At 38.6% G+C, this 24367-nt stretch overlaps 1 protein-coding gene and 1 long non-coding RNA gene across 6 annotated transcripts in view; one reads left to right on the top strand and one right to left on the bottom strand.

Moving 5' to 3' along the window:
* Positions 1-24367, bottom strand: part of NTNG1 (netrin G1) — a 158793-nt gene that overhangs the window by 2061 nt on the left and 132365 nt on the right. The gene's annotated exons all lie outside the window — the stretch shown is intronic.
* Positions 5019-12390, top strand: LOC114012105 (uncharacterized). The gene is made up of 2 exons (XR_003554381.2): positions 5019-6545; positions 12201-12390. It is a non-coding gene; the product is annotated as an uncharacterized LOC114012105 (long non-coding RNA).

The following is a 24367-nucleotide window of genomic DNA, read 5'->3' on the forward strand; positions in this document are numbered from 1 at the left end:
GAAGAGTTAAAAGAACATAAAGGCAAAAGTTTTAGAGCTGAGTAATATTATCGTATTTGAAAAATTGATGGCTTTACTTTTTATTACTTAATATCAATTGAAATATTTCACTGGGTAAATACGTAGAGATATGAAGAATATACTACTTAAACGTGTCAATCTGTGTGTCATTCCAGATGATATCACTAGTAGAATATGTCCTAGACTACAGCTCTGTCTTCCATCGGAAAGGCTATTTTATTAAAGATCTTGCACCTACTATCAGGGCAGAATGTAACAGTCAAAATTTACTTGAGAATTTTTCACTCGGATAATTAGGGAAAAGATTATTTGGTTTAGAAGCAGACTCAACATTACACACTGTTCATGCATACCTTAGCCTGGAAATACCCTAAATAATTCAGAACAGGGAAAATATTGTTACTCTTATTTTAAACACTGCTACTTATTGCTACAAAAATAGTACGGTTTGATAAGTGTTAGTTTACTCATTTTTAAAAGCAACTCAAATATTCTGAGAACTAAAACTGAAACAGTCCGAGTTCTTAAGTGATGCAATTCTACATAAATCTCTACAATTTTGTGCACTAGCAACCTCACCGGTAATTTTATCTGTCCCGGCTTGATTTCAGAAAAATAATATTGTCACTCTAGAAAGACTGTCTGACAGCTGGTTTCTAATGTTCTGCATTCAAGTGGGCCAGATAATAATGCAGTGTGTTAGAAACTCATAGATGCAATTGAGAGAAAACAGTAAAATAGTTTTTTTCAGTGATTCCTTTAGTAATCAAAGATTTTTATTAAAAGCTATGGTTTTAATGTTGTTGTGCACTGTCTGAATTGTAATGTCAAAATTTCAATATTAAGGTACAACACATTGATGACAGCCATATATCTGAATTTTAATGTTCTATATATACATTACAAAAAAGTTGCATTTACGTTATGTACAAGGGACAGTAAATCACCACCAAATAAATGTGATGAGATTAACAACCCAGGAAAATAGAACAGGCCAAAAAAATGAACTGGATTTTAAAAGCCAATCTCTTATAACTGAGGCTATGTATCTCTAAAGATGACTTTATTATTCATATTGTATATATTTAACCGTATCAATACGCAAACCCAAAATACTTTTTCTGATGGTCCAGCTACTGAACCTGCTTTTTCTAGACTGCTCGCTGCTGGGATGCTTCCCACAGTTCAGACAATGAAATGGTGAAATATTTGTCCCATCAGTACTGACCATTCTTCACATTAAGTAATTGAGTGGAATTCAGTAGTTAAATAAATACTACTTCTTAAAAAGCAGATGAGATATTACACTTTGTTTTTGGCCAAGAATACATTATCCAAATTTTCCCAAGTATTCAATAAAACAGATTTATTTTTCCAAAAGCTTTCCTATTTGAAAACTTATTTTGACAACTATGGCTTGTTATTTTAAGAGGCCGTAAGTCGTGGTTCGGATCCGTAGTGACAGATGGCTGGTGATGGGTGGCTGAAGTGGTGCTTTGCTACAGGCTGGCTGCCCAGCCCGCTGCACCGCTGCAGGCTGCTACCAAACATCTCCAATCATTGCTGTCTACGCCAACTCCGGATACAACGCTATAGATGCTGGTTTTTAAAGCAAACCATTTATTTCTCGTTAGGAAGTTTTACAAATGTACTCAAAGAAGGGATGGGTCAGAAGCTTCTCCTTCATTATTCCTGCATGCTTTTAAAAGTTTGCCCACAGAAACATGTTAAGTAAAACTGGGTAGATTTTGATGTTCTCTGCAAATGACTATGTAGCTGAATATTCTAGAGTTGTTAAGTCTCGTACTGTTACAGCTTGCTTTCCCTTAGTTTCATCCTTGTATCTCTTTCTCTTACACACACACATGTACACACATATATGTATCATGTAGATAGCAACTGTGGTGATTTGGAAGTTAAATAAAACAATTCTGAAGATGTTATGAAATCCCATTATTTACTTTTTGCCAGTTTTGTTTTAATCTTATTCTGACCAACTCTAATGGCATTTTGACCTTTCTGAAAGCATGGTTAGGATTACTTTTCAAACTTTAATATTAATTATGTTTGATCAGTTTATGAATTGGATTAGCTACAACTAACGAGTGTAGCACATCACCAGCATAAGTACTTTCACTGGAGTACTGTCACTGCACTTTAAAAGAAAATTTATGCCTTAAACAGAAGTAGTTGACATGCTGCCAAGACCAAAGCAAGGCAAGTATATTAATTATTATGAAAATCAACAATGTTTCTAATGTTAACACAGTATTTCTCTAGGATACATGTTATACCACCTTTTCTTTCAGAAGATGCTCTAGGCTTTACTCGGAGCAGGCAGCGACTCGGGGGCTACTGAGCAGGGCAGGAGGGGCCGGGACCTTGCAGACCCCTTGCTCTGCATGGAAGCCCACAGCTGGTGCTGGTGGGTGCAGGTGGGGCTGGTGGAGCCCCAGCGTGTGCCTGGCCCTTGGCCTTTTTTTATTTCTCCAAGCAGCAGGAGCAGTGAGCCTGGCAATAGAGGGCTTTCCTGCCTGTTGTACCCCTCCTATCTTCTCCTATCTGCCATGCCCTTCGCCCCTTCTTATACTCCAAGCAGTGAAATGTTGCATCCACTGCTGAGAGGTGTTGGATGAGCTCTACCTTAGCTTCATCGTTAAAAGCAATAATAATGAAAAATTACTTTGAATTAATCTGAAAGGCATCAGGTATTGAGTTTTCATCAAAGAATGAGACATGGAGAAGTGATGCAAGGAAAAAGACTAACTCTGAAGTAATCGCATGTGATACTAAGGCTTGTATGGCTGAACCAGCCACGAGTTTGCTGGCAGATCTTCCTTAATTAGAAGACCGGACATCAAACTGATCATTTGAGAAACAAAAGAGAGGTATCTGATTTGCTGTGAAAGCTTTGCAGGCCTTTTGGGGGAGTATTTCTGACCAAAGAGATTTCTGAGTCTCCGGATCTATGCTACTGCAGGAAGTGAAAGATTTAAAGTAAAATAAAGGAATTTTTTAGATGTTATTTTCATTTACATCCATTTACAAAGTTAGCTAAAGTCAGATTACAGGATCTTTAAAATGCTATACAAAGGAGACGGGAAAAAGCTACATGTAGATAGACGTACAGAGCTATTTGAAGCTTTTCTGCCTTCGGGGCAAAACCCCCACCCCCTCCAAACCAACAAACAGCTGCAATTAGTAAGAGATGATGTTATTTTTAATTAAAATGTAAACATATTTTCTAAAATAATCACTAATAAAATACTGAAGCCTCTTTTTTAGGAGAAGAGTTCTATGAATGGTGATGAGGGATGCCTTGCCACAAGTCACGCTGGAAACGGAATAAAGAAGGAAAACAAGGGGAAAATATTCAGCCTTTCGACTAGCTCAGGCAGCTCAAGGGGTAAGCGATGTGCTAGTATTTAATAGAATTTATATTGTGTATTTAATGAAATGTATTGAGAGTAGCACAGTTGTTTGACCAATGTCTACTTTCCCCTTAAATGTTCAAATCCGAGTAATACATGAAAATTTTGTAGTCTGTCCGAAACTCAACTTTACCTTCTTTGCAGCTTCTTGAAAGAAGGGAGATAGACTGATTTTTGTTCTGAAGCAGCAATATAGACACAGTAATAGAAATGCAAGTCTCGTTCCCTTCAAATCTGGAGGGCCACCTCAGGCACAGCATTGTGCTCTTGGCTTATGTTCTTTCTGGTTACTGAGTGGGGAGCTTCAGAGAGCATGCACAGGGCTTTTGGTCTGCCTACTGCGCAGACAGAAAAACAATACACTGTTGGCCTTAAAACACAATTTCTTTTAGCCTCCTGTCTTTCCCCAAGGCCATCCAAGAGGGCAGAAAACACATTCTGTACTTTTCTTTGTGCTACCTTAATTTTTGTGCAGCTCACCTACAGTAGCATTTTAGTCAGGCAGGTCAGCCACATAAAATATAAGAAAGGACAGGCTGTTGACTTAAGCAAAAGAAATGAAGATATTCAAAAGGACACCTTTTTTGATCTGGGATCGATGGTGTTCACTTTCTGCACCAAAGTCTGGGTTTACTATGAAATTTTCATTGCTTGTGGGAACAACATAAAGACTATTAACGATGAAGCCACAGAAAGCAAACTTTTTAGTAGAGGTTCTTGCTTCCTTTCTTGAATTCTGAAGTCTTTAATTTCAAGTGTGTGATCTCTCCCCTCACTATTTTTCTTCAGCGTGCTCTTTTTGTACTGTCATTTTTTACAGCCTTCTCTCTCCCTCTCTCTCTTTTTAAAGCCATCTCTTCGCTTTTCTCCTTTTTGTCTCCCAGATCATGAGTATCATAGTCCCTGGACAGGTTGGTGGGTTGACAACTCTGAATATATTACACAACATTTTGGTCTATTCTAAAGTACTGATGCAAGCTTTGACCCTGCTTCTGCTGCAGTGAATTTTCTGTACTGTTTGTCAGTAATTTGTGCGGATAGCACTACTGAAATCATGAGAATTTTCTGACCTTAGTTTCCACCTATTGTTCATAACTTTGAAAGCATGCAGGTCTGGTGGCTGAAGAAATTATTCTTGGCTGTTTTGTAATGCATCTGTTTCCTTGGTACTTCTTATCTAGTATAGAATGTTACTTGAATACATTTATGAGGAAGTTTTCAGCACACATGCCAACGGAATAGTCTGTCTCTGCATATTAAGTGAATAAAAACCCAAGCATGGTGAAACCCACGTTTTCAGTAATGATGTTTATAGGTAGCTTCAATATATGCAGTGGTTGTCTGTCTATAGCGAGTTGTGAACAGCATATTGAAATGCTGTGAAAAAATTAGGAGGGTTCATCTCACTACATAAGTTCAGTAAATTGAAGCTAAGCACAAGCAATTTCTCATTAAATACAGAATTAGTTCCTATGAATACTATAAGGATTTGGTAACCAACATGCATTATTCTCTGAAAATGTGATCATTTAATCAATAAATCACAGAATATAAAAGAAATTACCACAAATGAGGAAGCTTGTGTGTATGTCTAAGAATAATACTGGCATCTACACGTACATATAGTATGTGTATTTGCATCCACAAGAAAAACTCTGCAGTTGTGAAGGTATTAGTAATATTTTTCCCACACTTTGTCAAATAGACATTAATGGAATTGGGGAATGCAAAACACTTAATCTCATTCAAATGCAAATGTTTAAAACTGTTTCCAGTTGTATCAGAATATGTGACCATGATTGAAAAATTTTCAAATTGCCAGAGTTAGCAACAACAAATTATTTCCATTGTTTGGAAATGATCCTAAAAATGCAATATATACTTGTGAAAGATCTCTATGTGGAGCTCCACTGACTCATGAGATTTTACTCATCTAAAGTAAATATTAGGAATAAGGATATAAGGGCATGGGGAAAACTTAAAAGTAGTCAGGCTTCTTCTGAAATGTTACCACTATTGCTGTTACAGTCAGTGTTGCACAGCACATGACAAAACCTCAAATTTTTATAACTTAAGTACATTATTCCTTTGAATAACCAGTGGCTAATAACTAACTTGGAGGTTTTGTCACTTAGCTTTCTCCCCCTTCCAATTAGATCTATTAACATAATTTATTATTCTATTACTGTACTTCTATTCTAACAATAAAATCTATTAATAAAAATCTGTTGGATTATTATTAGAATTTATTGCTACCAGATACAGTTACTGCCAAATCATTTCTAAATGTTTTGCTACCACGAATGCACGTGCCAGTGTTGATCAGGTTTCTTCAGTGGTTTTAAATCACAGGCATACCTGATATGAAAAACAGCTACTGCTCTTTTAAATGAAATATTCATATTGATTTGTTTTTTTGAAGTGATGCCAATTCAGCGTTTGCTGTAGTGGGATCAGTAAAACTGTACTGGGATACTGTCAAGTCAAGACAAGGTAGATGCTTTGATAGCATGAAAAGAAAAGTGGTTTGTGTTTATCTACCAAGGCACATTTGGAAGTTAAGACCAAATAAATCAGTGTAGACAAGTACAAGCCTAAAGCGTATCTTACTGTGTCAAAACCATGGTCATAAAATGACAAACATTAACACAAAGATCTCTGGTGCAAAGTTGAAACAATGTTGTGATTAATTATATTGCCAGCAATACAAGGAAATAAACATTGACCAAGTGAGAGTAGTTTCTGAAGGCAGACATCTCCATCTTGACTTGTCTTAGAAATGCCTGTAAAGGTACAATTGAAGTGACACTTGATTTTTTATCAAACCGGTTTTCTTAAGTTATCGGAGAGTGAATGAATAGGTGGGTAATGGAGGTACTGAATTTGCTGAAAATTTCCACTAGAATTTTTAGATTGTTTTACTATGAGTAATTTCTGTTCTTTCTGCACAATTCTTACTTCAAAGCTAAGCCAGTTCTAACTGAACTGCAGGAAAAGCCTTCAGAGTTTCTACAAGAAGATGCAGCTACTTTTCAGAGTTCTCCCCAGTGCACAGCCACAAAACGGATGGTGATCTCTGTCTCCCATAAAGAGGTACTAATTTATCCTGGCATCCACCTGGGTAAGCTTAGTTGATTATGTTTCACTACTGGAAATGCAAAACCCTCTACAGAACAAATTTTATTTAAACCATGGAATAAGGATAGCAGAGGTAGAAAGTTACTCAGTTTCACAAGTTGTGTCTGTGCTTTCTCATTTTCCATCTCTATCTTTGTCTAAAATCCTTGGATTTAATTAGTAAAAGATAATGAGAATACATACATCAAATCTGTCAAAAGGACAAAGGGGGAGAACTGGGTTTTGGAACTGATACTCTTGCATGATAGAGAAGCCACAGTAGCTTTGGCAGAAACAACACCGGATTGCCTGTTAAAATGGCAGAAAACAAATCCAGATGTAGTTAACTAAGAGTTATGGTTATACCTTCCAATCCTCCTTGGCTTCAGGAAGTGATTGATTAACCTTTCTATCTTCTAATTTTGATGGTTCCAATGTTATACTTCTCAAAAAAAGGATGATTCCCAAAGCAGGGGAAAAATTTTTCCCCATTCTTCTTATTGCTTTGCTTATGGAGGAGCATTGCTGAATTGGTATGACCCTTCTCCTATTTGAGGATAATCTCAGGACAGCAATAAGCTATAGCATCGCTTCAGTTGCTCAAAAGGGACTACATACCCCTATCATTCATATCCCACTTACAAAGCTGTAAACTGCAGTGCCATTATTTCCAGCTTCCTGGAGATAAATGAACATCCTTACATGATCTGTCTTCTCTCTCCTTAACTAGGAAGAGAAGCAATTGAAACTACAGGGTTTTGGTGGTGTGTGTGGTTTTGTTTTTTTTTCATCCAGTGCCAACAGCAAGGTCAGAGTTTGGATGTAACCACTATCAATAAAAACCAGCGAAGCACATAAACTCCTCAGATCCAGAAGATGAAGTGGTCATCAAAAGGCCCTGTGAGCAGTTGGAGGGTGGGATTTGGTTCCGTAAATACAAGCAGCTACTGCCATTAGAGGTGCCGGAGGGCACTTGAGACATTTACACGAAGCTGGTAGATAGGTACGTTGAAAGACCTGTGAGAGAGTGAGGACGGTGGGAGTGAGGCAGGAGGGCTGCTAGGGGGATGCCCGTCCCCCTCGGGGTGTGCTGGCTGCTGTGGGCAGGGTGCACCCCCCTGCCTGCAGGCGCTCTGCCCAGCGCACCGCTTCCCGGCCTGTGCTCCACAGCTGCTCTGACCCGCTGCGGCTCTGCGACAGTGGACGCGGCTCCTGTGGAAGGCCCCGGGTTGTGAGCAGGAGCTGTGAAAAGCCTCATGCGAGCACCCTCTGCCCACCAGGCTGGGAGCGCCTTTGAACTCAGGCCCTCGCCTTGGTCCTTGCCAGGGTGAGCCGGTGGGCTCAGCCCACCCTGGCCTGGCATGTTGGACCTCCTGGTGCGAACCCCAGACCGGCCTCACCACCAGAGGCTCGTCTGGCAGCCTGCAGGCTGGGGCTGACCCTGTTACTGCCACCAGAGCTCCTCTGCTCTTGGCTTGGGCGCTGCCGGAGGGACTGGGGACTGGGGGCTGGGGAGCTCCCTGCCCTGCTGCCCCACCATCCCCCTTCCCCACACCGTCCCCTCCTGGTCCTGGCTTGCTGCCTCTCTAGGGAACCACCAGCTGCCATCGCTCCTCAGCAGTGGCACCAGGCATCTTACGGTCAGGCAGTGCAATCCTATCCAAAAAGCCAGCAGGATGGCTTTGCCTGAACAGCAGCATTTTCGGCTTCATGCATGACAGCAGCATTTTCTTAACAGTTTCCAAGAACTACTAAACAGACCTGCAACAAATACGCTTTTAGAGAGCACAAAAAGGCAGAAGAGGAAACCAAAGCAGGAGCATGCAAAAGTCAGCAATTCAAATACATGATCATGAATTTTATAAAAGACTGATTCCTTAGCTGCTAGGGTGTCTGATTTGCAGTAATGTTTTGGGCATTAAAGAATACAAATAGTCTCTCTTTGTTTACAGACAAAAGTTTCTTTTCCTGCCATTCTTCCCTGCGAATGCTGCACTGTAGACTTTCAAAACCTGTGAAACAGCCCCACACACATTACTTTATTTGGCAGCAAAAGCAGAGAAGATAATTGAATCTGAAAATACTTCTTAATGATTTGCGGGATTACAATTATTCCAACAATTATTTTCCTAAATTCTTTTAGTAAAGGGGAGAGGGAGAGGGAGAGAATGTGTTGGTGGTTTCTCTCGATAATGTTATTAATTCCACAACAGTACTAATCTGAGGACAAGTACTGGGTGTACTGGTATTCCTCAAAACATCCACATTGCCCTCGATCCTGAAGTTCTTCATTAGATGAAACTTCAAATCCTCTCGGAGAGCTGCTGAGTGAGAACTTTAAATCGTAATCTTATGTTATTTAATGACAGTATCTAAAAAATAATAACTATTCTCTTCTAATTTTTTGCTCGCTGAACACACGATACATTTGTGCATGTGTCTGTATTCCCTGGCAATTTCAGCAAAAGTGTTCATGATGTGTTTGATAAAGAAGAGGAGACCAATGGGTTTTTATTGCCCAAAGCAGCATAGTGGTTGCAGATTATTAACATATGTCCTATTTTTGGTGTTAGACACAGCTAAATTTTTGATATTCAGTTTATCACTCAAGATGAAGTAAGGTTGCTTCTGCAAATTTTATTTTACAATACCTGCTGTATACAGGAAACACTGTGTAGAAAATTTCTTTGAATTTGAAGTAATAATTTTGCATTGTAATGGCTAGTTTTTTAAAGCTTTAAAGACTTAGTTGTATTTATTGTATTTATACAGAAGATGTCATATGCATATCAAATTAAATTTCAAACACTTCTGAAGTTATTTGTGATCTAAAATAATTTGAATATTGCAAACTTTCTTCTTGTTACTTTGGCTTAAAGCCAACTGCATGGGGCATTTTAAAAAAGTAGTAACAAAACCTACTGGGAATATATGTTTTGATCAACTTCTAAACAGCTTAAAATAGTGTTTGCAATAGGAACATCACCAATCTTTAATGACACGATTATAAAAGATATTAAAATGGAATGGGTATGCAACTAAAAAAAGGGAGTCCCACTTAGTAAGTGGGACTTAGTCAGCTATGTTACAGTGGCCACAGGTAAAGGTAAACCCAAGTTTCTATTTACATGGCATTATGTATTCCTCCTGCGTGCATTTTTCAAAACCAAGAGTTGTAAGATACTAGGATAATACTCTACTATAGGAGAGCAAAACAGCAACGTGCAAAGTAAATGGTGTAGAATCTCTCAGGAGATGAACATTCAGAGTTCATGTGAACGTAAGTTACAATGCAAAGGTAAAAAGGTAAAACATTTATATAGTTCCTACAAAACATGAAACATGAGAGTTGGGGGGTTTTTTTAGATTTTTTTTTTAAGACAATGATGCTGGGAATCGGGATATGTTTCTGAATCTACATTGATTTATTGTTTTGAATGTGGATGAAATACTTCACGGTGCTCTTGTTGAGCTAGCTCTAGAATGGGCATAAAATCGCTGCCCTGTAGGTGTCTCAAAGCTCTTCAGAGCAAGAGTTGTTATTGCCAGTGAAGAATGGAGAACTTGATGCCAAGGAAAGTCAAATGATTTGCCTATGCTACAGAAGGAGGGAATGAACACCAGTCCTGTGAATTCCAGTTCTATTTACTAGATTGCACTGTTAATTAGATAAATGCAACTGCAGAGCTGATTACTGTTTCCAGGGGAGTCTGGAGACTCTCAGCTATAAAAAGCCTTATAACCTATGAAGTTTAAAAAAGGAATATGCAGTCTTGTCCACTTAAGTGTCATGTGCAATTGCATAAGATGTTTAAATATTCTGACAACTAGAAATACCTCCTTCTAATCACAGCAGTCAGAGCTTTAGCAGCTTCATATTCATATATTGGGAACATGGTAAAGATTTGCAAAAGTTTATCCCCTCTGATTTATCTTGCCCTTAAAAAATATTATCTATTATTGTCTATTTTTAATTATTGTAATAAAATTAAAAACTGACACTCCACAGCAGTTTCTTATGTCACAATTCCTTTCTGAGATATACTGGATGATAATATGCTCTCCTGTAAGTGGGGTTTTAATTGGTGTAATGCTTTACTTTCCTACTCTTTTAATCAGAATATTAATAAGATGACTCAAACAGCTGGCATGTAGCACTCAGCAAAAATGAGAACTAATAAATTAATGTATCAAATAATTAAAGCTATTAGCTGCTTCGTGATAGTTTTCATCAACAATATTTATTGCTACGCACAGACTTGCTCTAGGTATCATTGTGCATTTATCTTCATGACAGAGCAGCCATTAGATGGGAAAACACAGATAATAGATGCTCATTTTCCAACACAATCCTTGTCAGGCACACTAGATTTTCTGCAATGTGCTATGCAGGCATAACCAATGTGACAGATTTAGCCAGTGTTTTAGCTGAAAACACTTTTTAAACTGACTTATACTATCGCATCATTCAGCAAAAATGTCCAAAAGATGTTCACACCAAAACACAAAATAACTGTATTTGTTTATCTATCACCTCTTAAAATTTCAAAGGCTCTGATTATTTATTTGTCTTTTCAAAAGCAATATTTTGATAAATACAGCATTAGAATTCATAATTCATTATTACACAATGACCAATACAGATTAAGATTTCATGCAGGCAACCTACATATTTTTCAGGATATTACTATGCAGGCTACTACTAATAAGTTATTGCAACAGTAATAGGATTGCACTTTTAATCAACTTTACAGTTTTGCTACAATGTAGAAAACATTTGAATAACAGTAGACCTGCCTTAGACTTACAAAGAGAGCATACAACCCGTGTGTTTGGGTCTGAAAAGTTCTTTCTACACACGTATGAACTGAAGATAGTGCCTCTAAACATGGATGGTGATATTAATTACTATGACAAAACATTAAGACAATTCAGGATATTAAAAAGTCCAGAGTTAAAAGACTCTCATGAATGAGAACTTTTTCCCTCCATGCTTTGTGTGTTTTTTGCGTTACTTTTGACATGCTGATTAACATACTTTTATTTCTGTTTATCAATCCTGATGCACAAAGGCGTTAAAATTTAATTATTAGTGAAGACTGAAATAACCTGAGCTCCTCAAGGAATAGATAACTGGAAAATATGATTTCACTTCAAAGTACTTGCTTTCTTTCATTTAAAATTATTTTCTCCAAGTTTTAGATTGTCAGGTCATGCCAGAGTTGAAAAATAACAAAGATAGCTCCATTAATCTAGACATAATAATTTACTTTATAATCAGAGTGTTATATATTTCTAAAGATATATTGTATCAGTGCCCTTAAACTTCATGATGAAGAGAACAAGCTGTGCTACTCAGAAAGTCTGCTCACACCTAAGGCTGAAAAGCCAAGATCTTGGTCCTTTTCTCATGCTCCAGAGAAGTTGTACGTGTCACAATATTGCAAACTCATATACTCACCTCTGGGTTTTAGAGATGGAAGGGTCACACAAGAAATGCTCAATTTTTATGAAAATGTACTTCTAGAATGTTGTATGTTCTTCAAAAAAGTAATGTCTGGCTATGTTTTAAAACATGTTGTTTATTTCTCTCCCCGCATACCCCGCCTTGCCTAACCTGAACCCTCACAGCTCCTACCACATGCTTGTCCTCACTCAGCAGCCTTGGCAGCGATGGCCATGGACATCTGACTTCCCACCACAACTCCTCCAGAACCGCCTGTATTCCTCGACACCACCTCCTGTGGTGGGAGCCGGCATGTGCCACGCGCCTGTGCAGGGTGCGCGTGACCGGAGGGCGAGAAAAAGCTGGAACTCCAGGTGGGATGACTTTTTGTGGGACTGGTCTATGCCTGGACCCTTGAGAGGGTCCAAACGCTGTGGCTAAACACCTAAAGCCTCCTCCTGCTCCGTGAAGCCGCGTGGCCAGCACAGGTGCTGGCAGGCGAGGCCAGCCTCTACAGAGGCACGCGGCCCCGGGCAGCCACCGCCTGCTGAAGTGAGCCCAGTGTGAACTGCCAAGGTGTGATGCTGCCTGTGTGAGACAGCGTTTCCTAAGCGGTACCATGGCAGATCCGAGTGGGATGGTGGCTTTCTGAAAACGGCAGGAAAACTACAGGATGAGTAGCTGTTTAAGCTGAAAGACAGAAAGATGAGTGCTGGAGGGAAGTGGTTGGCACTGGGACAGAGGGGTTTGGGCCCCAGCCAGGGTGGGTGGGAGGAGGTGAGGGAGGTGCTCAGCACAGCTTAGCTGGCTCAGTGATTTGTATTTGCAAAACAGTCAAGGTCTTCTAATGGTGCAGAGCAGCGTGGGCTGCATCATCATCACTAAGTTGTCATGTTACTGCTGAATAAAAGAGATGATCTAACTAGAGTACATTTTTGCAAGGATCTTTTCAGTTGTGTTTTACATCGGTAATGGTTTTGCATGAACTAGCAAAGCTCTCAGGTTGTTGCAGAAAAAAAATTACAGCAGTGTATGGCTTTATTTTGGTAGGTGGTGCAAAGCTTGACCCAAATTTTCAAACCTTTGCAGAAGTTATGCTGTTTACATGCAGCCTTTCATGTTTCTCCCCAGTTGTGTACCAAATGGCATGTGTGCATATGTAATCTGAGGCATTTAAAAACATCTGGCTCAATTTCTGAGACATCTGTGTCGTAATCTGTCTGTAAAGAGAGGTGGAAGGGGATGCTTTTTTTTCTGAGACCTGAAGCCTCCTTGCAGGGAGCTGCACTTTGCTGCATAATGGTGCTGATTTAAGGATGCTTTTTGCTCTCAATACGAATTTCCTTGCACAATGTCCCCAGTTTAAATCTCATAGTGGGTTTCTCCTGTTCTTGAAATCAGTATGAAATAAGCCAGGTTTTTGAACCTTGTGAGAGTAGCTTGTTCTCCTTGGACGCTAGTCAGTGCTTATTGCCTCACTATCAAAATGCAGCTTCAGCTTTTTCTTTAAAGAGCTACATGTGGTGAAACACTCTTTACTCTCCTTGGAAATGAAATTCTAAACCCTTCAAAGTAAGAGTCCTATTTCAAGGATCTCCTGGCTTAAAAATGAGGTTCATTTCCCATTTAAAGTATGTGCAACATTCAGAGCTCAGCGGTGCAGCATCTCATTAACAGAACACCCTGCTGAATTGTCTTCTATGGGCAACTACTTCTATACTGAGGATACTGGAGGTGTTTGTTCCTCCTACACCTCTCAGCGTGTATGGGGACTGGTTAGTTCATGTGGGTAACAAAGCTGGTAGCTCTTTTGATTGTAGCCCTTGTGTGCTGCTTGGTGCTATTTCTTAAGGCTAACCTAAATAACTATTCAAGGAAGACTCCTCCTCCAAAAAGATTACTGCTGAGCTCCTTATAACCTAGCAGATTTGAAGTGCAAGAAGTCTTTGTCCATTGGAAAAGCCGTTTAAGCAGGAAAAAGAGTAAGGACAGGGGCTAGCAGACTGGTGTCATGGAAAGAGGAAGGTGTCTTTGGCTGTTCAGAGGTGCCCAATATACAGCTCAGCCACTGGTTCCATAAACTGGAGTAATATTTTGGTTTACCCACAGGCAGACTTTCTTATGATTTATTCTTTGTACATCTGAAAAAAATACACAGCGTTTCATAAATAGCTGAAAAGTGTGAAAGATTTGGAAAGTTACTCTACTCAGATTTCTAGAAAGGGAATGAAGTGAGTAAACTGGTCTGTGAATAGAAGTACAAAACAAAATATCATCTCTAGACTCAGCCAGTGCCATCAGTGCAATTGTTATTACATGGTTTTTCCACTTCCACCTGGACAAAATGACAGATATTCATTGGAAAGAAAAGAAATAGCATATGAAGAAGTACTTGTCCAAGCTGTAGTTATAAAAATAAAAAATAGTTTTGAGCATAATGATTTAATCATTGTGGGCCCCAGCTGTATATTGAAATCAGTGATGTCAAAGAACATATTCTCTTGAATGTAATTATTTCAAGTTAATTTCAGTTTTAACTAATCTTCTACAGACATTAATTACCAACAACTGAATTACAATCAAACTCTTTCCCCTTCTCTGTAAAAATCTTTACACTTCCAGCACTGTCACGTCTTTCTCTTCACACCTGATGATTATAGGTAAGTTTTATTAACAATTTAATTATTCTCTTTAGAAGCCAAGATAATTATAATGGGCTTGACTTGGCTTCCATTAAAAGTCTCTTTTAATGATTTTGCCATTGACTATAGTCCAGTGTGAGAGAACAGTTTGTAATCAACAAAATAGTATCTCAGAATTGTGCAGGGATGAAAGAAATTGAAAGAACAGTTAATACTTTTACAGAACATCATGGTACTTTCGTATGGGCTATCAGTCCCCTCTCAATATATATCGCCTGAATCCTGTAAAGCTGTATTCACTTCCATAGTTGTTGTTCATGTGAATAGCTGGACTAAAATTTGTGCTGTAAAGGGTAGTGGTCAAAGATATGACACAAAGCTGGACTGACGTTTCTAAGATCAAGCTTTTGTTCCTAATTTTATCATAGCCATGTTCCTTGTCAGAATATTTACTTGCATGCTTCACTTTAGAGATGAATTTGAAGTTACTGGATGGGCTAGTATGTGTCTCAGGGGTATGGATCTAGAGGAAGAGGAGATGATCATGTAGGCACTTATTAGACAGAAAAGCCAGGAGAAGCTAAAGGGGCAGAAAGCTTGCAGATGATTTGGTGAGCTGGTCTTATTAGAGACACAGAGTACAGTCAGTATCCAAAAAAAAAGACCACTATTTAAAAGGATTTGTATAAAAACTGCATTGTTAGCAGCACAGAAAAGGAAAACTTTTATAAAGAAATACATTTACAAACTTTAAACAAAAATGCTGAAATTATGATAAAATGAAAGAAAAAAAGAAAAGAGTATAGACTTTCAGAATTTAGCTATAACAACATGCTAAAATACCAAGGAAGGCCAGAAATGATTGAGCAATGTACTAAAGTAATAATTTTTTTTTTCTTCCTTCTAAACACATCAGAAGCAGAAACTTTCTAGGAAGTCTCTAGGGCAAATGCATGGGGTGAAAGGTAGGAAAGGGAAAAATCTATGAAGTATTAACTATGGAAGAGCTTTAGGAGGTTACTAGGCTACTGCCTATGTTGATGGGGATGTGCTCTGGAAGTGTGTCTCAAAGTTTATACAAGACATTCTTAAAAAATAGGAGATAGTCCGTTGCATTAGATCACCAGAAGCAATTAATATTGATCTAAGAGTTTTGAAAAATTGCAGAAACAAATATCTGACTGTTACCTGTGATTTTACTAATTTAATTGCCAAGACAGGCTTGATTAACCATAAGAAGAGACTATGGCAGATGTGATTTTTATAAAGAGCTACAAGGAACTAAAGACTAGCAAGTAAAACTTCTGCAGCAAGAAAGTGGATGTAAATTGTAATGAAGAATAGAATTAGCAGATAGATGAATGAGCATGGTTATCACGGAAGAGTGAACTTTTTGTAAGGGAAATAATGGTGTACAAACCCTAGTAATGATTTTTTTAAGGGATAAGTAAGCATATGGATGCAAATGATCACATTAATAACATATCTGAATGTCCAAAAAGTATTCCATAAGATCCCTCAGCAGATCCCTCTTTTTCAAAGAAGCCACTAAAGAGAGTTTTTTGGGTTTTGTTTTTTTGTTTTTTTTTTTTTTTAAATGGAATAATCATGGATTAAATAGTAGGAAACAGGGCAAGAATAAATGTCAGAGACTACTAGTCAGCCCTGTAAGAACTGTTTCAAGACATTGCAGAAGTGCTAGAAAGGCAAGTGAAGAGTAATGTAATAAAGTTTGCTCACTTTACAAAAGTATTGTGGCTGTAAAGACCTTCAGCAGTATTTCCAGGGTGCTGGATGACAGCACAATAAAATGGTAGATGAAATTCATTATTCAAGAGTAATGCACACCTATAGATGCTTGGCTTTTACCATTTAGAAAAGGGCCCTTAAGAGTAGTTCAGGGTATTTTATTGAAAATGTTGACTTAATGCTCTTCATCAGTCAAAAAGACAAATAGATTCTTGAATTTTTTTGGACAGGAAAAAAAGAATGAAACGGCAAACACCACAATGTCACCATAAAACTTCGTGATGCGCCCATCTCTTGAACGCTGCATGAAGTCTTGCATATTGAAAAGGTATATAGTACTATCAAGAAAGGTAGAATGAAGAGCGGTCATAGATACAAGTAGTTCCTGTAAAAGGAGAGATTAAATAGATTAGGTTTCTTCAGCATACGAAAGGGAAGATGAATTGAATGAAAATAAAAATAGCCATCTACAAAAGTCACAAATGTTATGGAAGTGATTGTTTATTTATTCTTATTATCTCTTCCTCCCCAAAACTAGGAAGTACCAAATGTAATTGTCAGCCAGCCAGTTAAAACAGAGAAATAATAGTAATTATTATTACATTTTACATAATTGTTAACTTGTGCCCAGGACATTTGGATAACAAGAGTATGCATGTCTCAAGAAGCGATTAGGCAAATTAGTGGATGAAAGGCTCATTGAGACCAACTAAATATGAAGATACTGATGAACTCTTTGGCTAAGAAAACTGGTAAGCTGTGGCTTTGTAGAGTTTGGATGCCTGTACTGAATGAAATACCACTGAAGCCCACTACTGTCAAATAGAGGACACTGGGGTATATTGATCCCTGGTTTAACTCAGTACAGGCTTGCTAATTTTCTACTGTCAATAAGCATGCAAACATGAAGATAAACACAGGACTCACAGAGTGAAAGGTTGTGAAGACCAGATCTAAAACGGGCTAGGTAAGATGGTCAGAAAGCAATAGGGTGAAGGGGGAATTGGGGAATGTAAAAAGGCACTTCTGCTAGGTGTTTTAATTAAAAGCCTAGATCTTGAAAGGTCTTGATTATTTTCAGAAATTCATTGCTGAAGTACTCAGCCTATTGATACTAAATAATAACTCCTTTAGTTCAACAAAAGTTCTTTAAAACCTTTGGTCTAAGATTTTTTTTTCAGCTCTATAGATTACTTATAACAAATAATGTCAATGAATAAAGACATCTCAAATCTTTTGGAAAGTACCTCAAATGCTAGTAGCATGTAATTGAAAAGCCTTGAGTTCATTAGCTGTTAGATATTACAGTACTCGGTTCTGTAGGAATACAAACTTAGAAATCCCGATTACTTTAGGATTACATCCTTTCAGCATGTTCAAATTTAGGGCAGAAACAAACCTTAATATCAGGCGTGCTCCTATACTTAGAATAACTCTGAAATCCATTCAAGGTGGAAACTACTACTTTGAAATTTAAATTTACAGGTAGACCAAATCTTGGTATACCTACTTCCATGGCATCCATTTATTAATGCATATTATCAAAAGACTTTTTGTTCTGTTTTTGTTTTACTTTTAGTCACAATGGGGGAGCTTAGCTTTTGTTAGGGGAGGCAGTCAGTACCTCGCAAGTTAAAACCTATCAGTTCCTTCTAAACTAAACTTTGGTTTTCGTATCACTATTGCTGTGATCAAAAATCTCTTGGGAGAGTTTTATTTGCACCTGTGCAAAGGAAGTTAAAAAAATCACTACTGAAGTCTTAATCAGCATGTGCTGGTGTCAGCCATGCCATCAGCTGCACCAATGTCAAGATAGGAAGTGTTGACTATTTTTAATTACCTCAGGTCAGTAGTTTTTATCTGCAGTTAAGTAGGATGGAGATTACTTTACTTACTCCTAAACGATCCTTTTAAGGCCCCTTCATAAAAACATCCCATTTGGGCAGGTCTCTGGTGCTACTGGTCTCTTCATTTCTGTCCTCATAAAAAAGGCAGCGAGCAGGCAAATTGCATCGAAGTTATGGCCACTGAGCAGGCTTAAAAGGGAAATGTGACATATTTCTCAGAGGAAAAGCAGTCCTGCTCATCACTGTTCAAATGAACATTTAATAATTCATAACAACTGAGTTATAAGTTTCCCCTTCAATACGTTTCCAAATGTGAATAGATTAAATGGTAATTGCTATCAAGCTTTATGTTCTATTTCATGTACCTAATAAAAGTTTATCTAGTGGAGCTTACTTTGTATCTTTTTGATCTATTCCCAACTGACTGCAATATACTGTATTAAAATATTTATCATTGTGCTATCAAATATTAACCATTTTTAAATCATCTGGCTAAAGAAAACAAATAATGTTTCTTGTTTAACTTTTCATGAATTTCCTAATATTTAGTTATTCAGAACTCTCCCATGATATAGCACTGAAAACACTGAAGATCCTAGAAATTGTATTCGCTCTTTTTAAATAGGCCTGTTTTGAAATGCACTCTGCTCGCATCTGCCATCACTGCTCGTGTTGGCTCTGCAGGCAGAATCCTAGCTTTGATTCTGTAAAAAGTTATGATTCTGCTCCAGTACAAGAGAATCTTTGAGAGTTGTTTGTTTTTCTGTAGGTTAGTGGCTGTTTAAAGTATTTTTGGGAGAGTACAGAACCTTTTTTTTAAAAAATTAGGAAAAAGTTTTTAGGAAGCTTCCCTAATTATCCACCTACTTATCCATTTGAAATTATATGGCTTTGTCTTGTAAAAATACCAGCAACTTGCTAAACGATAATGTGAATGATCCAACAATGGAAAGAGGAGAATGCTGATCCCCCAGATGTGCTGCGGCTGCACAGCAGCCTAGCCCAGCCCTCCTGCTGGCTGCCAGGGGCACATCACCCCCCAGCCCAGGGGGTTATACTCTCCCAGGGTGCTCCTGCTTCTCAGCCTGTTGCCGATTCCTATCACAGGACTAACACAGCAGAAAACTATTCTTTTTTGGTTAGTGTCCTGCTGAGTTAGCTCTGAAATGGTTCAATGAAAGGTCAAACCAGTGCCTGAGAGATTGCTAGGGGTGTGGGACTAAATAGCTGGGAATTGGGAGAAGAGGGATTGCAGCACTTGCAATTAGAGCGTTTTAGACAGCCATAGAATAACAGCTTTGAAGCTGACACCTAGGCAAGATCAAGAGGAGAACAACCTCTTTGCTCCTACCCAATCCTTCACCTTGCTGGGGAAAAATTGTTCTGTTAAAGGCCATGTGTATAAATGTTGCTACTGAACCATTTCTTTTCACTTTGGAGAAAGCAAGTCTGATCACCTTCAGGAGTAAATCTCCTGAAGTGAAGAGCTGCAGTCTGGTGCAGTTCCTGGTGCCTCTTCATAATATGTTAACTGCGCTAACTAGCCCGCCTTTCTGTGCCTCATTCTCTGGTTGTTTCATGACCCATTACTTTCTTGGCTTCCTCACACACAGGTGTTACCTAATTCACAATCCACATCCCGTTCACAGAAGCCTTCCTTCCAGCACAGAGACCCCGAGGGGATGTCCTTGGGCCCCTCTATATTCCTTCTGCAGGCTCTTCCATTTCCAAAGTATTCCGCTTACTTTGTAGGCAGCAGTACTAAAAGCAGCTTGAGACTCGATCCCCAGCCTAGGCACGCTCCAGTAACTATGCAGATCTGTGTACAGCTATCGAGAGAAAGCTTCCGATGTGTTCATCTTCTCCTCTGTGTTCTTCATAGAGAAGAGATGCTTCACTTAATAATTTTTATTAAATACAGTGTTTGTATTCTGACATGTTTATTCAGAGCAAAATATCCTCTTCCCAGAGAGATATCAGCCTTCTTTTTTCCCTCAAATCCAGTATCTCATTAAATATTAATATCATTCCATGATATTCATACTTTGGTGTACATTTTCTATGTATCCCTGTATCTGTATGGTTATTCTGTGGATCACATATTTTGGAAGAAATGCGTTAATATGTACATTCTGTTTTTTCGCAGGTTTAAAAGACCCAGGATATCCGTATAGCTTTACACACGTAAGTCATCAGCATGCTTTCCCTAACTAGAGTGGAATCGGTGTTTTGCATCATCTGATGAATCAGGCCTGATGATGCTGTAATTTTGTTTGAAATCTTGCCTTGCTTGTCTCACATATGTAAGCCGTACTTTGCCTGGAGTTTCAGCAGTGGGTTCTGGATTAAGGAGAATTATTCTGGGTTTAAATCTGGAGCCATTTGAAGCGGAGCCTGTTCCTCTTACATGCAAACCCCTATACACACATACATAGTTTCTTTAGTCCGCATAACAATCATGCAAGACAGCTATTATGAAGCCAGTATTTCATGTATAAAGACCAGGGGCAGATTGTTCCTTGGGGACAGCGATGTTCAGCCCCATAAGAACAGTACCCTTTTTAATAAATTCTTTTTACATTTCACTTCCCTCCAGCTCCAAGCGTCACAGTGCACTTATTAGGACCAGTCCTGGCACCAGAACATACCAGGAGTGAAAGTACATACAGAACCTGTGCAGAGGGGAAATCCCGCTGTACCCTGGCCAGCTAAAAGCATTAAAACTGCTACTGGTAAAAAGATGTAAAAAGATATAGATGGGTTGTCTGTGGCTCCCCACACAGGCAGTTGCAAAGGTGAACTGGGAGGCAGGGCATCCCAGTTCTGAATTTCTGGTTTTTACAGTGTACAGTTTCCCAGGCACACGTTCAATGTATAGGTATTGAAGGACTCACAGGGTACATCTGTGCACAAACATGTATAAAAGATTTCTAACTTTCAATGGGGGAGACGGGTACATTTATGTATTTAATCTGTCTAGAAAGAAGTGCATGATGTGTTTCTTCAAGAAAGATTCTTTTTTTTTTTTTTTTGGTTGTTGTTAGAAGTGGATGGTAATATATCTTTTCTTGCTGAGCTGTAAACACAAACTTCCAAAAGCAGATGTTAATGTAAGTTCCAGGGCTACAATTTCAGGTTTGATTTTCTTTGGCAATTCAATCTGCATGATGATTTTGATCAAATGCCTTGGTTTCTAACATTTGTAACACATGACAAAATGCACACAAAAAAAAGCTTATATTTAAATCTTATGATAAGTTGAATGCACACTGTGGCGGAATATAAATTATCTAACGGGCTGCAGAGTAACGCAACTTCAGTCTGGAAGATGGATACAAGCACTGAGCGCCGTTTGAATATTGAAGATAAGAGTGCAATCCTTTGCCTGCTTTAATAAAAACTATTTAAAATGAATGAAAAAGGGTAAACTAGACTATCCAGAGCTTGACATAAGGCATCTGGCTGAAAACCCATTCGTTAATTGTTTAAGATTTATGCCACTGAACCTAGATGATTTAAACCAGTGACTCACAATAAATAACACAGTGAATTTAACTCGGGTACAAGCTACCACTGGTAACTCTTCTACGCAGTCCTGGCCTTTGTGGGGCTGCAAGCTCAATTGCTCATAGACTATATGAAGTGATATAGTGAATAATATTAATCATCAGACCTTCCCTCACCTTTTCCCCTGTGGGGTGATCATGCCTAATGAAAATTCGAGCTGTGCTGGTAAACAGATTGGCAAAAGATTCACTTTATCTTTGCCTGACTGGATAAATATGCAGCTGGTTTTGGAATCAATTCTTGTGTGCGTGAAATTAAAAGGTGTTAATTTTTAAATGCTCCTATATATATGCAACAGAACTTAGTCACCTGAAACATCACGACTGAGAAATACAAAAGATGTAAGACTATGAGCAGTACACTTGGAAAATCAAACGAGTGTTCCTGCTTAATATTTTGCCTTCAAACATTTTTTTTTTTAAACTCAGGCAGGTCTTTTGTGTGTAAATGTTTCTGCCTTTTGTTACAGGTTCCTCTTATCACAAAGCACTATGTTTAAAGACTGGCTCAAAACAGCTGTAGCTGCTGCTTAAATTTCTTGCCAGGCTTGGAGCTTTCTCTTCTTTTTTAATGTTCATTTTAAAGGAAATAATTTAATTTCGATAAAATAGAAAAATGAAATGCAGTGATGTATTTTCTCATGTTTCTGGAATTCTAAAAGGGTTTCAGGACCAGGCTGTTCTGTTCCTAATTCATTCCTTGTGCTTTGATCTATGTGCACATGCTGGTGAGAAAACCATGGTGGGTATCTGGGAGGCAGGTGGAGAGCTCAGCCCCAGCAGCTTCCCTGCACGCACACCGCCTGCAGCACGAACAGCTCTGGTGGGGGACGTGGGGGGGCTCAGAAGTAGTGCAATGCACAGTAGCATCAAATGTGCCTCTTTTTCTGAGGGCAGCAAACCTTCCTGTACCAACCAGACCCTGCTGACCGCCACATCTATGCAGCGTAAACCTTGAATTTAAAAGATAACAGCTGTTATCACAGTGCTTTTTATCTGGGAGGCAAAGTCTAAAATTGCATCCGACCTCTGTGTGCACGGAGAAACCAAGTGATGAGCGTTCTGCTCGCATCCTCAGAGCTTTTAAATGAAATTAACAAGTGAGGTGCCTAAATGAATACTTCTGAGGATAACAGCTCCGTTTCTTTTGCCCAGGTGTGGTACAAGGTAGACTCCGAATAGTAATTTATCAAACGATAGAAAACACAACAGGACTTCAGCGCTGGTTTTTCCCACAGAGGATTAGTAATATATAAAACTAAGCCGCTCCATTTACTAATACAATCATACGAGTAATTAAACTAGCTATGGTATAGATTTAACTTATTTATTTATAGGTCAAGCTTCTTGTTGCCCTAGGTCAATGATCTTTAGCAACAAAGGTCCATAAAATTAAATTTTCTTAATAATGCCAACAGTCTATGTATAACAAAAAGTAAACACATATATATTGCTCTGTTGAGTGTGTGTGTATCCATCTTTGCATATATACATTTCTGTACAGCAGCTTGGGGAAACAGATCAAAACCACATGCTGCATGTCCAGACAAATAACATTTCTGAGCTTTCCTAAGGCAGCAGAATCAGTTCTTATTTTTCTTGTATATTGAGGTCTGCTTGCTTGCCCAGTCATTTTTGTTTAGATTTTGATGGGAAAATAACAAAGCTAAAATTGCCACACTACAAAATTAAATGAATTGGAGTTCTGTTCCTCTATGAAAAGACTTGAAATAAGATTTAAATCGGTGTGTGCTTGGCAAAATGTGGCGATTTGATGTCTGTTCCATAAAACTGACAACAGCACCTAGTTGTTTTTCTCCTGAATTTGATCAGATAATTTGGTCATAGAACCGCAGAATGGTTTGGGTTGGAAAGGACCTTAAAGATCACCTAGTTCCATCCCCCCTGCCATGGGCAGGGACACCTTCCACTAAACCAGGTTGTTCAAAGCCCCATCCAGCCTGGCCCTAAGCCCTGCCAGGGATGGGGCACCCACAGCTTCTCTGGGCAGCCTGTGCCAGTGCCTCACCACCCTTGCAGAGAAATTTAGAAAACATCTAACAGTTACATGGACCGAGGTTTGTTCAGAAAATTACAACACAGTGAGGCAAAATTAATCAGTTTTGTCAGCAAATATAAAGGCATTAGCTAGCATTTCCAGAAACTGTCTAAAGCTTTTACAAATACTCTGATTCAGCTAAAATCAGGCTAATTATATGTTGGGCTCAAAAATCCTCATTAAAAGAACATTATTGGGGTTATAATATCCAAACCTGAAAAGATATGAACTACTGCAATTAATAAGCAATTGGTTTGACAAGCTGGTCTAGATATTATTGTAATAATTATAAGACTGTAAAATTTGCTCCACAGACCTCCAGCCCTTTTCAATATCATGGCTACTTAATAGCTTTTTTTAGACCCACTGTGTGGACATGGTGTTTACTGTACTTTATTCAAATTCTACTGCAGAGAATCAAATTGATTTATTTTTTCATTTTTTCCCTGTGGCTCCTGTCACTACAGTATCTCAATGCTTCACAAATTC

The sequence above is a fragment of the Falco peregrinus genome, chromosome 10 (genome assembly GCF_023634155.1).
Source record: "Falco peregrinus isolate bFalPer1 chromosome 10, bFalPer1.pri, whole genome shotgun sequence".
In the NCBI taxonomy this organism is placed as follows: Eukaryota; Metazoa; Chordata; class Aves; order Falconiformes; family Falconidae; genus Falco; species Falco peregrinus.